A 10,074-nucleotide genomic window follows, 5' to 3' on the forward strand; every position below is an offset into this window, starting at 1 on the left:
GGCACAGACTAATACAAATTCTGAAGAATCAGATATTTAGGTCGTCATCAGTTTATATTCCCAGACTCTTCTGTCTCTCTGAGATTTAAAATTACCCTTTAATACAAGTTATCTCATGTCCATGATGCTATGATCAGGGAGACAAAAATGTATTGCCACAGGTAGATCTATTTTTCTTTCTCTTATTGTGTGGCGATAAGAGTTCATCATTGTTCTCAGTTTTTGCCCTAATCTGCAGACATTATTTACACGTTATCTTCATTCCATTAAGAAGTCATTGCTGTGGTTTGGAGGCAGCATGTTCATTGAAATATCATTAGTTTGCCAAGGGTACTGTGGAGCCAGGACATCCGGAAGTGTTCCAGCTGCCAAGGCATCCCCTGGTAAATGCCCATTGATGCCATTTGTAGGACGGTTACTTATCTGTCCCAATAAGCCACTCCTCGTTCCCAGATCTGTGGGGTACAGCCGGTGAGGATCCCCTGGTAAATGCCCATTGACGCCATTTGTAGGACGGTTACTCATCTGTCCCAATAAGCCACTCCTCGTTCCCAGATCTGTGGGGTACAGCCGGTGAGGATCCCCTGGTAAATGCCCATTGACGCCATTTGTAGGACGGTTACTCATCTGTCCCAATAAGCCACTCCTAATTTCCAGATCTGTGAGGTACGGCTGGTGAGGATCCCCTGGTAAATGCCCATTGATGCCATTTGTAGGACGGTTACTCATCTGTCCCAATAAGCCACTCCTCGTTCCCAGATCTGTGGGGTACAGCCGGTGAGGATCCCCTGGTAAATGCCCATTGACGCCATTTGTAGGACGGTTACTCATCTGTCCCAATAAGCCACTCTTAATTTCCAGATCTGTGGGGTACGGCAGGTGAGGATCCCCTGGTAAATGCCCATTGACGCCATTTGTAGGACTGTTACTCATCTGTCCAAATAAGCCACTCCTAATTTCCAGATCTGTGGGGTACAGCCGGTGAGGATCCCCTGGTAAATGCCCATTGACGCCATTTGTAGGAAGGTTACTCATATGTCCCAATAAGCCACTCCTCGTTCCCAGATCTGTGGGGTACAGCCGGTGAGGATCCCCTGGTAAATGCCCATTGACGCCATTTGTAGGACGGTTACTCATCTGTCCCAATAAGCCACTCTTAATTTCCAGATCTGTGGGGTACGGCAGGTGAGGATCCCCTGGTAAATGCCCATTGACGCCATTTGTAGGACTGTTACTCATCTGTCCCAATAAGCCACTCCTAATTTCCAGATCTGTGGGGTACAGCCGGTGAGGATCCCCTGGTAAATGCCCATTGATGCCATTTGTAGGACGGTTACTCATCTGTCCCAATAAGCCACTCCTCGTTCCCAGATCTGTGGGGTACGGCTGGTGAGGATCCCCTGGTAAATACCCATTGACGCCATTTGTAGGACTGTTACTCATCTGTCCCAATAAGCCACTCCTTGTTCCCAGATCTGTGGGGTACGGCTGGTGAGGATCCCCTGGTAAATGCCCATTGACGCCATTTGTAGGAAGGTTACTCATCTGTCCCAATAAGCCACTCCTCGTTCCCAGATCTGTGAGGTACGGCTGGTGAGGATCCCCAGGTAAATGCCCATTGACGCCATTTGTAGGAAGGTTACTCATCTGTCCCAATAAGCCACTCCTCGTTCCCAGATCTGTGGGGTACGGCCGGTGAGGATCCCCTGGTAAATGCCCGTTGGCACCATTTGTAGGACTGTTACTCATCTGTCCCAATAAGCCACTCCTTGTTCCCAGATCTGTGGGGTACGGCTGGTGAGGATCCCCTGGTAAATGCCCATTGACGCCATTTGTAGGAAGGTTACTCATCTGTCCCATTAAGCCACTCCTCGTTCCCAGATCTGTGGGGTACGGCCAGTGAGGATCCCCTGGTAAATGCCCGTTGGCACCATTTGTAGGACTGTTACTCATCTGTCCCAATAAGCCACTCCTTGTTCCCAGATCTGTGGGGTACGGCTGGTGAGGATCCCCTGGTAAATGCCCATTGACGCCATTTGTAGGACGGTTACTCATCTGTCCCAATAAGCCACTCCTCGTTCCCAGATCTGTGGGGTACGGCCGGTGAGGATCCCCTGGTAAATGCCCATTGACGCCATTTGTAGGACAGTTACTCATCTGTCCCAATAAGCCACTCCTTGTTCCCAGATCTGTGGGGTACGGCTGGTGAGGATCCCCTGGTAAATGCCCATTGACGCCATTTGTAGGAAGGTTACTCATCTGTCCCATTAAGCCACTCCTCGTTCCCAGATCTGTGGGGTACGGCCAGTGAGGATCCCCTGGTAAATGCCCGTTGGCACCATTTGTAGGACTGTTACTCATCTGTCCCAATAAGCCACTCCTTGTTCCCAGATCTGTGGGGTACGGCTGGTGAGGATCCCCTGGTAAATGCCCATTGACGCCATTTGTAGGACGGTTACTCATCTGTCCCAATAAGCCACTCCTCGTTCCCAGATCTGTGGGGTACGGCCGGTGAGGATCCCCTGGTAAATGCCCATTGACGCCATTTGTAGGACAGTTACTCATCTGTCCCAATAAGCCACTCCTTGTTCCCAGATCTGTGGGGTACAGCCGGTGAGGATCCCCTGGTAAATGCCCATTGACGCCATTTGTAGGAAGGTTACTCATCTGTCCCAATAAGCCACTCCTCGTTCCCAGATCTGTGGGGTACAGCCGGTGAGGATCCCCTGGTAAATGCCCATTGACGCCATTTGTAGGACAGTTACTCATCTGTCCCAATAAGCCACTCCTCATTCCCAGATCTGTGGGGTACGGCAGGTGAGGATCCCCTGGTAAATGCCCATTGACACCATTTGTAGGACAGTTACTCTTCTGTCCCAATAAGCCACTCCTCGTTCCCAGATCTGTGGGATACGGCTGGTGAGGATCCCCTGGTAAATGCCGATTGACGCCATTTGTAGGAAGGTTACTCATCTGTCCCAATGAGCCACTCCTCGTTCCCAGATCTGTGGGGTACGGCCGGTGAGGATCCCCTGGTAAATGCCCATTGACGCCATTTGTAGGAAGGTTACTCATCTGTCCCAATAAGCCACTCCTCGTTCCCAGATCTGTGGGGTACAGCAGGTGAGGATCCCCTGGTAAATGCCCATTGGCGCCATTTTTAGGACAGTTACTCATCTGTCCCAATAAGCCACTCCTCGTTCCCTGATCTGTGGGGTACGGCCGGTGAGGATCCCCTGGGACCCTCATCAGGGAAGCACACATCGCATTGATTGCACTAATTCGATGAGCATACTTAATCAACTCTCCTGATGAGATGGAGCCTTTTCTTGCTTTTTCAATAGATTTCAGTATTTCTTTTGCCTCGTAAACTGCTGTTGCCAGAATGTGTTCAGCCTCCTTTAGCGGCTTTTGCCACTGCTGGATATCACAGCCCCTTTTCCCGACATCTTTTTCCAAAAGCTGCATTTCTTGGTGCACCTTGCCCTGATTGAAAGCCACCTTCATCAACTCCTGAAACTCTCCATCCTTGTGAATTAATAAGTCTAAGATCTGATTTTCTTCTCCAGGTGGACTTAGTCTCTGACTCATGAAGGCGCCAATAACTCTGTCAGCTCTCAGGGCAGCACCTCCAAGTCACCCAGCACACTCAGTAACTCTTCTTTCGTGCTCTTCTCTGTGGCCGCCATTACAGCGCTGGGCTCCCAGTTTGCACTGCTTGGACCTAAGTTTTGTGCGTGGAACATCTTATCCAACCCGTCATCCTGTGGAGGTGTGCTGCTTGTTGGAACTGAAGCAAGCCAGTAAGTCGTTGCCTCCTTTGGTAAAGGATTTGGTGTGCAGTCCTGGGCTTGCTGGAGCCTCATAAGAATTGGGAGAAAAAAGCATGGATTCTGACAAAAAGGAATTTGGGGAAATGGATTGGAAGTGATTGTAGTAGATACAGTATGTAACTTTAGGCAAGAAAATTGACTTCATCGGGTTTTATTTGCCTAGCTTAGAGACATATGGAATTATCCATGAAGATAAAGAGGTTAGTTAAGTTATGTGAACAAGCAATGGCGGAAATTGTTTATGTAGAAATTGGTGGTTATGTTGTGAATACAAGGTGTGGACCAGTCACAGGGAGAATTAGCAGCCGGCTGTGGTTTAGAGCTAGTGGAGGGTGATGTTAAGTGCTTGTGATTTGCCCATATTAACTCTGAGATTGGGTAGACTTCCGAGTTCATCTAAAATTTCTAGTATCACTGGAACGGCACGCAGATATCAAACTTGTATAGGTTTTTTTATATAAGTGAAAAAAAATGTTGAAATTTGCATGAAAAAAATGTTTGGTGTTGTCACAATCCAAGAACCGTAACGTTTTCATTTTTCGGGATCCAGGGCTTTGTAATGGGTTCTTTTTGAGCTGATGTGTTAGTGATACCATTTTTGGGTAGATAAGATGTTTTTATTGCCTCTGATTGCATTTTATTGCAACATTGTGGAGGCCAAAAAACAAAATTCTGGCAATTCGATTTTGTTTCTTGTTAAGCCATTTACTGATCATATTAATTTACTTTATATATTGATAGATCGGATAATTATCAAAAAATCAGATATTTGCGTATATTATATTTTTCATAAATTGTTTTATTTTTAATTGGGCAGAATGTGAAAATTTGATCGTTTGTGTTTTTTTTCTCTTTTTTCATAGTTTTTAAAAAAAAGGTTTTCACTTTTTACTGTATTTAATGGTCCCCTTTGGGGACTTCAGACTGCAATCATCCGATTACTTGTACTATACATAGTAAGGCTTCAGCTAAAGTCATGATGTCCTATGAAAGCGGGCTCATAATGACAGGCAAGCGGTCATCAGCAGACCCTCGACTGTCATGACTACTGATCACATCACAGGCCTGCCAATGAGAGCGAGGAATGACGCACGCCCTTGTCGGTGAATGTTAAGTGTCACTGTGAGAGATGGACAACTGGAATGACCAGATGAACGGCCGTGGGCAAAGCTCTGCTCCACCCAAGATTTTTAGAGGCACATGATTAAATCAGTCATCATGTGCAGGGAAAGATGCGGCTCTGGTGTCAAACCAACATCAAAGGCAGGGACACAACATATGACGTAAATGTGTATTATATATCGTGAAGGGGTTAAAATAGTTAATGATTTGGCCTCGATTGGAGGAAGAATTAGTTAGTAAAGTGTGTATAGAACCATAATGGTCATAAAATAAAGGGTTATAAACCTGAAGATGTATCTCAGTAGGGTACAAATTACTCTAAAGAGAAGATTTAGCAAACCAGGATAGATTCCGGAACCTCAGGATCAGTCGGGTATAAGGCGCTGCAGTGTCAACTTCCCCACTTTTCTCCCTTGCCCCCCATGTCGACCCGACAGAACTATTTCACAAGGGATGGGAGAAGGACAGGGAGAAGCGTGGAGCAGTCTTGGATGGTACATCATCCTTTAATCTGAAGGTCCAGGAGGTCCAGAACAGGTCATGCTTCAGAGAGGTCCTCCCTTGTGCACAACATTAGTTTCTTTTTGTTTATCGAGAAGGATATACCGAAATGGGATATTCAGAAGTATAGGATCTCGCTGTTCCAGAGAATGTACGTTAGCGGTTTTAGAATCCTTCTCTTCTGTGAAGTTTGGTGGGAAGTGTCCTGGTAGATAGCAATTTCGGTCTCCTCAAATCGCAATGGTCCAAAGTTTGTCAGTTTTTTGAGAATGTTTTCTTTGGTTCTGAAGTTAAGAAGACATTAAGGCCATGTGCACACGTTCAGGATTGTTAGCGTTTTTTCGCGTTTTTTCGCTATAAAAACGTGATAAAAACGCGAAAAAAAACGCTTACATAAGCCTCCTATTATTTACAGGGTATTCCGCATTTTTGGTGCAAATGTTGCGATTTTTTCCGCGAAAAAATCGCATAGCGGAAAAAAAAGCAACATGTTCATTAAAAATGCGGAATTGCAGGGATTCCGCACACCTAGGGGTCCATTGATCTGCTTACTTCCCGCACGGGGCTGTGCACACCATGCGGGAAGTAAGCAGATTATATGCGGTTGGTACCCAGGGTGGAGGAGAGGAGACTCTCCTCCACGCACTGGGCACCATATAAGTGGTCAAAAAATAAGAAATAAAATAATAAACAGTCCTATACTCACCCTCGATGTCTTGCCGCCTCCTCGCACGCTGCCGTTCGGTTTCTGTACCTGGTGTGAGCTGAAGGACCTCGCCGAATGACGTCACTGTCCTGTGATTGGTCGTGAGCGGTCATGTGACCGCTCACGTGACCGTGACGTCACGGGAGGTCCTGTGCGCACAGACCAGCTATACGGAACGGACGCCGGTGAGATGTCTGGGTGAGTATAAGCATTTTTTTATTTTTTTTATTATTTTTAAACATTCTATCTTTTACTATAGATGCTGCATAGGCAGCATCTATAGTAAAAAGTTGGTCACACTTGTCAAACGCTATGTTTGACAAGTGTGACCAACCTGTCAGTCAGTTTTCCAAGCGATGCTACAGATCGCAGGGAAAACTTTAGCATTCTGCAAGCTAATTACGCTTGCAGAATGCTAAAAAAACGCGAAAAAAACGGAAAAAAAACGCAAAAAAAAAAATGCGGATTTCTTGCAGAAAATTTCCGGTTTTCTTCAGGAATTTTCTGCAAGAAATCCGCAACGTGTGCACATACCCTAAGGAGTCAAGCACCAAGTTTAGCTATTGTTGACATTTTTGAAGATCTTCGTTTACTGCTGCTGAGAAGTTGCAAAGGGATGTTCTTGTATTTTCAAGAACTTTCACTCTGGATCCAATTTGATTGACTTCTTTCTTCACATCTCGGACTTCCATAATCAGCAGGTCTAAGGCTTTAGACAGGGTTTTCTGGATAAATGAGTGCAAGGTTGAGAGTGAGTTTTGGGTAATTACGTCTTGATCGCTGACATTTTCGTCATATGAGATCCTTTTTGTTGCTTTTCTGGGTTCTTTTGAAGAAACTAAGGCCTTGTTGGACGTGGTGGAGGGTGCAGCAGGCACTTTTTTGATAAACTTCTCCATTTCCCTTCTAATATTTTTTAGATTAGTGATGGCTTCTTTGGAAGAGCCTCCTCTAATTTTGACCATTTTGTGTAGATATCTTGCATATGACAGAGTTACCGGTAGAGTCATGAGAAATCACATGGTGCCGTTAGTATTATGCAATATCACTGTGGTGGGGTTGATATCCGAGATTCTCTACGATAATGAAAGAAGCACTGCCATGAAAATTTCTATCCTCTTAATATATTGTAACCATCCTATTATATTGCACTATGTACTTAGAATTCAAGTGATACTCACCTGTCACTCTCTGTGGTGAGCGGGAGTACAGAGCAATGGCAGCCACTATGCTGCTTTTCTTTAAGATGGCGGCAGCTAGATAGTGCGATCCTGGAAGAACGGCCATCGCTACACTCACCAACAGAGAGATTGACCCGAGAGGGGACTCCCCACGTTTCTCTCAATATATAGAGCTTCTGTGTGAGTGGAGCTGCACCTTCGCGCTCAGTTTTCTTTGGCGATGCCACATGGCGGTATGACCGCAAAGCTCAATCAAAGCCCAATAATTCTGTGACTCTCTAGAACACAGCGAGGGCGATCTCTCTGGGTCAGCTTATGGGCACTCGTTTTGGTCGGTGCTCCAGATGAGTGTGGATCCATGAGCAGGTATGTAGAAAGATTTTGATCCTTCTCTGTCCTCTTCCTCTGTGCAAAAAGTCACGGTAGGTTGCAGTTCGGTGCCATCGGGCCGGAACTGACATCTGTGCCCTTGTTATCTCCAGGTCGGCTAGAACTAGGAGCAGCGTTCTTCTGTTTAGTACTATCTGGCTCCCACTGTAGATAACACACTCGGGAGTCAAGTTATTGCTTTCCCAGGTGATACATGCAGATTGAGGCAGTTAGATAGGTGCTTCTAGCTGATCTGCGGCATGTCTGCTCAAGCTGAAGTCCAGGTAGACGCCACATTGTATTTACTATTTGGTTGTCTCTGTTCACACACGAATTGTCTCCACCGTGTAGATATTGTAGCAAAACAAACAATATCCTTTTTTTATTTTTACAAATTGCGTAATTTTTCTCACCATGTAATTAAAAAGAATAAATAAATAAACAAGTCTCTTATCGCCGTAATTGCACTGACTTCGAGAATCTTATTTCAAGGTAATTTGTATCACCAAATTTACACTGTAAAAAGCAAAACCCACAAAACATTGTGGGTATTGTATCTTTTTCCCCATTTCATTCTACTTGGAATTGTTTCCCGGTTTTTCAGTATATTTATTGGTAAATGTAACGATGTCATTTAAAGCTATAATCATCCATAAAAACCCAGAGAGCTAGAATTGATTAAAAATATTCAAAAATGTTATTTAAGAATGTGATAAAAAAAAGAGACAACAAAATAAACAATCACCCTGTCCTTAAGGGGTTAAAGCTGAGAAGTTGCCTTGTGGATAAGTCTTTTTGTGCCCAGTGATGCCCTCCATGCCCTCCCAAGCTACACAAAAGGAGGAGGAATTTGCTCCTCCTCCTTCACTCCTCTCTCTCTTCCTCCTCCTCCTCCTTCACTCCTCTCTCCTCCTTCATCACTCCTCTCTCCTCCTTCACTCCTCCCTCCTCCACTCCTCTCTCCTCCTCCTCCTTCTCTCCTCTCTCCTCTCTCCTCTTTTGTCCCTCCTCTCTCCTCCTCCTTCACTCCTCCCTCCTCCACTCTTCTCTCCTCCTACTCCTTCACTCCTCCTCCTCCACTCCTCCATGCCTCTCTCCTACTCCTTCGTTACTGGCTGTGCCAACGCCCAAGCCAAACAGTGTGGTGTCTCTGTATCCAGTGCTTCCCACAGAGAGCACCTTTTATGTCCCAAGCACAGCACATCCATTGCCAGTTATGATATCTGGAGAAGAGGGCGAAGACCTCCCTGCCCACAGTACTACAGGTACCAGAATTAGATGTGCACATTTGTGAGTCAGGACCAAAGCTAATTGAGCAACTCAAAGAGTGGGCCAAAGGTAGATTGGCAGGGCAAGCTCTCAGCTTACAGGACATGAGCCATGACAAAACAGAGTCTGTGGAGAAGTTTCATGGCAGAGTGATGCAGGTATTTCAAGACCTGGACTTCAACATTCACGACCAAATATACAGACAAATGTTGGCACAGGCTTTTGTGCATGGACTAAGGGAACCATTCAGGAAACCACTGATAGTGGCCAGACCCAAGTACAGGTCAATAGCAATGGATGTCCTGCTCATAGTAGCAAAAGGGATTGAGTCCCAACCAGAAGTGCGGAAGACAGCCCCTCTTATGGCGGGCACTGACCTGGGTGAACAACCACCCCAGAGGGACACAAGAAATGTCAAGTGTTACAACTGTGGCAAGTTTGGCCATTTCCAGAACCAGTGCAGAGCACCTATGCAACCCAAGAATTTGCCCAGAGGGACAGGTCAGGGAGGAACCACAGCAAGCAGTGAGGAGCTAAGCCCATAGGACAGGGGCAAGCCAGGTCCACAAGACACCATGCTATTAACATGCAAAACCCCACCAGTGAGACCAATACCCCAAATTGCCCTGAAGATGGATGGGGTTGCCAGAACTTTTCTTGTGGACACTGGTGTAGCCAGAAGTGTGATGCGACAAGTGGAACTCCCTGACCCCACCTGCCTATCGCAATCCTCTGTGTCTTGTGTGGGGATTGATGGCCAGGTCAGGCACTCCCTGCTTACAAAGCCCCTGAGGGTGTGGACTCAGCCAGGACTCTCTATTCAGTTTGTGGTGTCAAGAACCTGTCCACTCAACCTCTGGGAGCGGAACTACTGCAGAAGCTGAAAGCGACCATAGTGTTCCAGGAAGATGGGACCGTGACACTTTCTTCACCCCTGACTCAAAAAGAATCAACCATGCTGGTGGCCCTACAAGAACCTCAAACAACCTATACAAGCCTACATCAGAAGGCACTGGATGTAGTACATGAGAGCCTAAGGTCCAAGGGACACCAGGATCTGGGAAATCTTCAAGTTGCCCCAGTACAGGTGTCA

General features: G+C 46.1%; 1 pseudogene; it reads right to left on the bottom strand.

The window, feature by feature from the left end:
- Window positions 1–258: 258 nt before the first annotated feature.
- On the bottom strand, window positions 259–3,689 carry LOC143793223 (mediator of RNA polymerase II transcription subunit 4-like; annotated as a pseudogene).
- Between the last annotated feature and the right edge of the window lie 6,385 nt (window positions 3,690–10,074).

Source organism: Ranitomeya variabilis, chromosome 1 (genome assembly GCF_051348905.1).
Source record: "Ranitomeya variabilis isolate aRanVar5 chromosome 1, aRanVar5.hap1, whole genome shotgun sequence".
Taxonomy (NCBI): Eukaryota; Metazoa; Chordata; class Amphibia; order Anura; family Dendrobatidae; genus Ranitomeya; species Ranitomeya variabilis.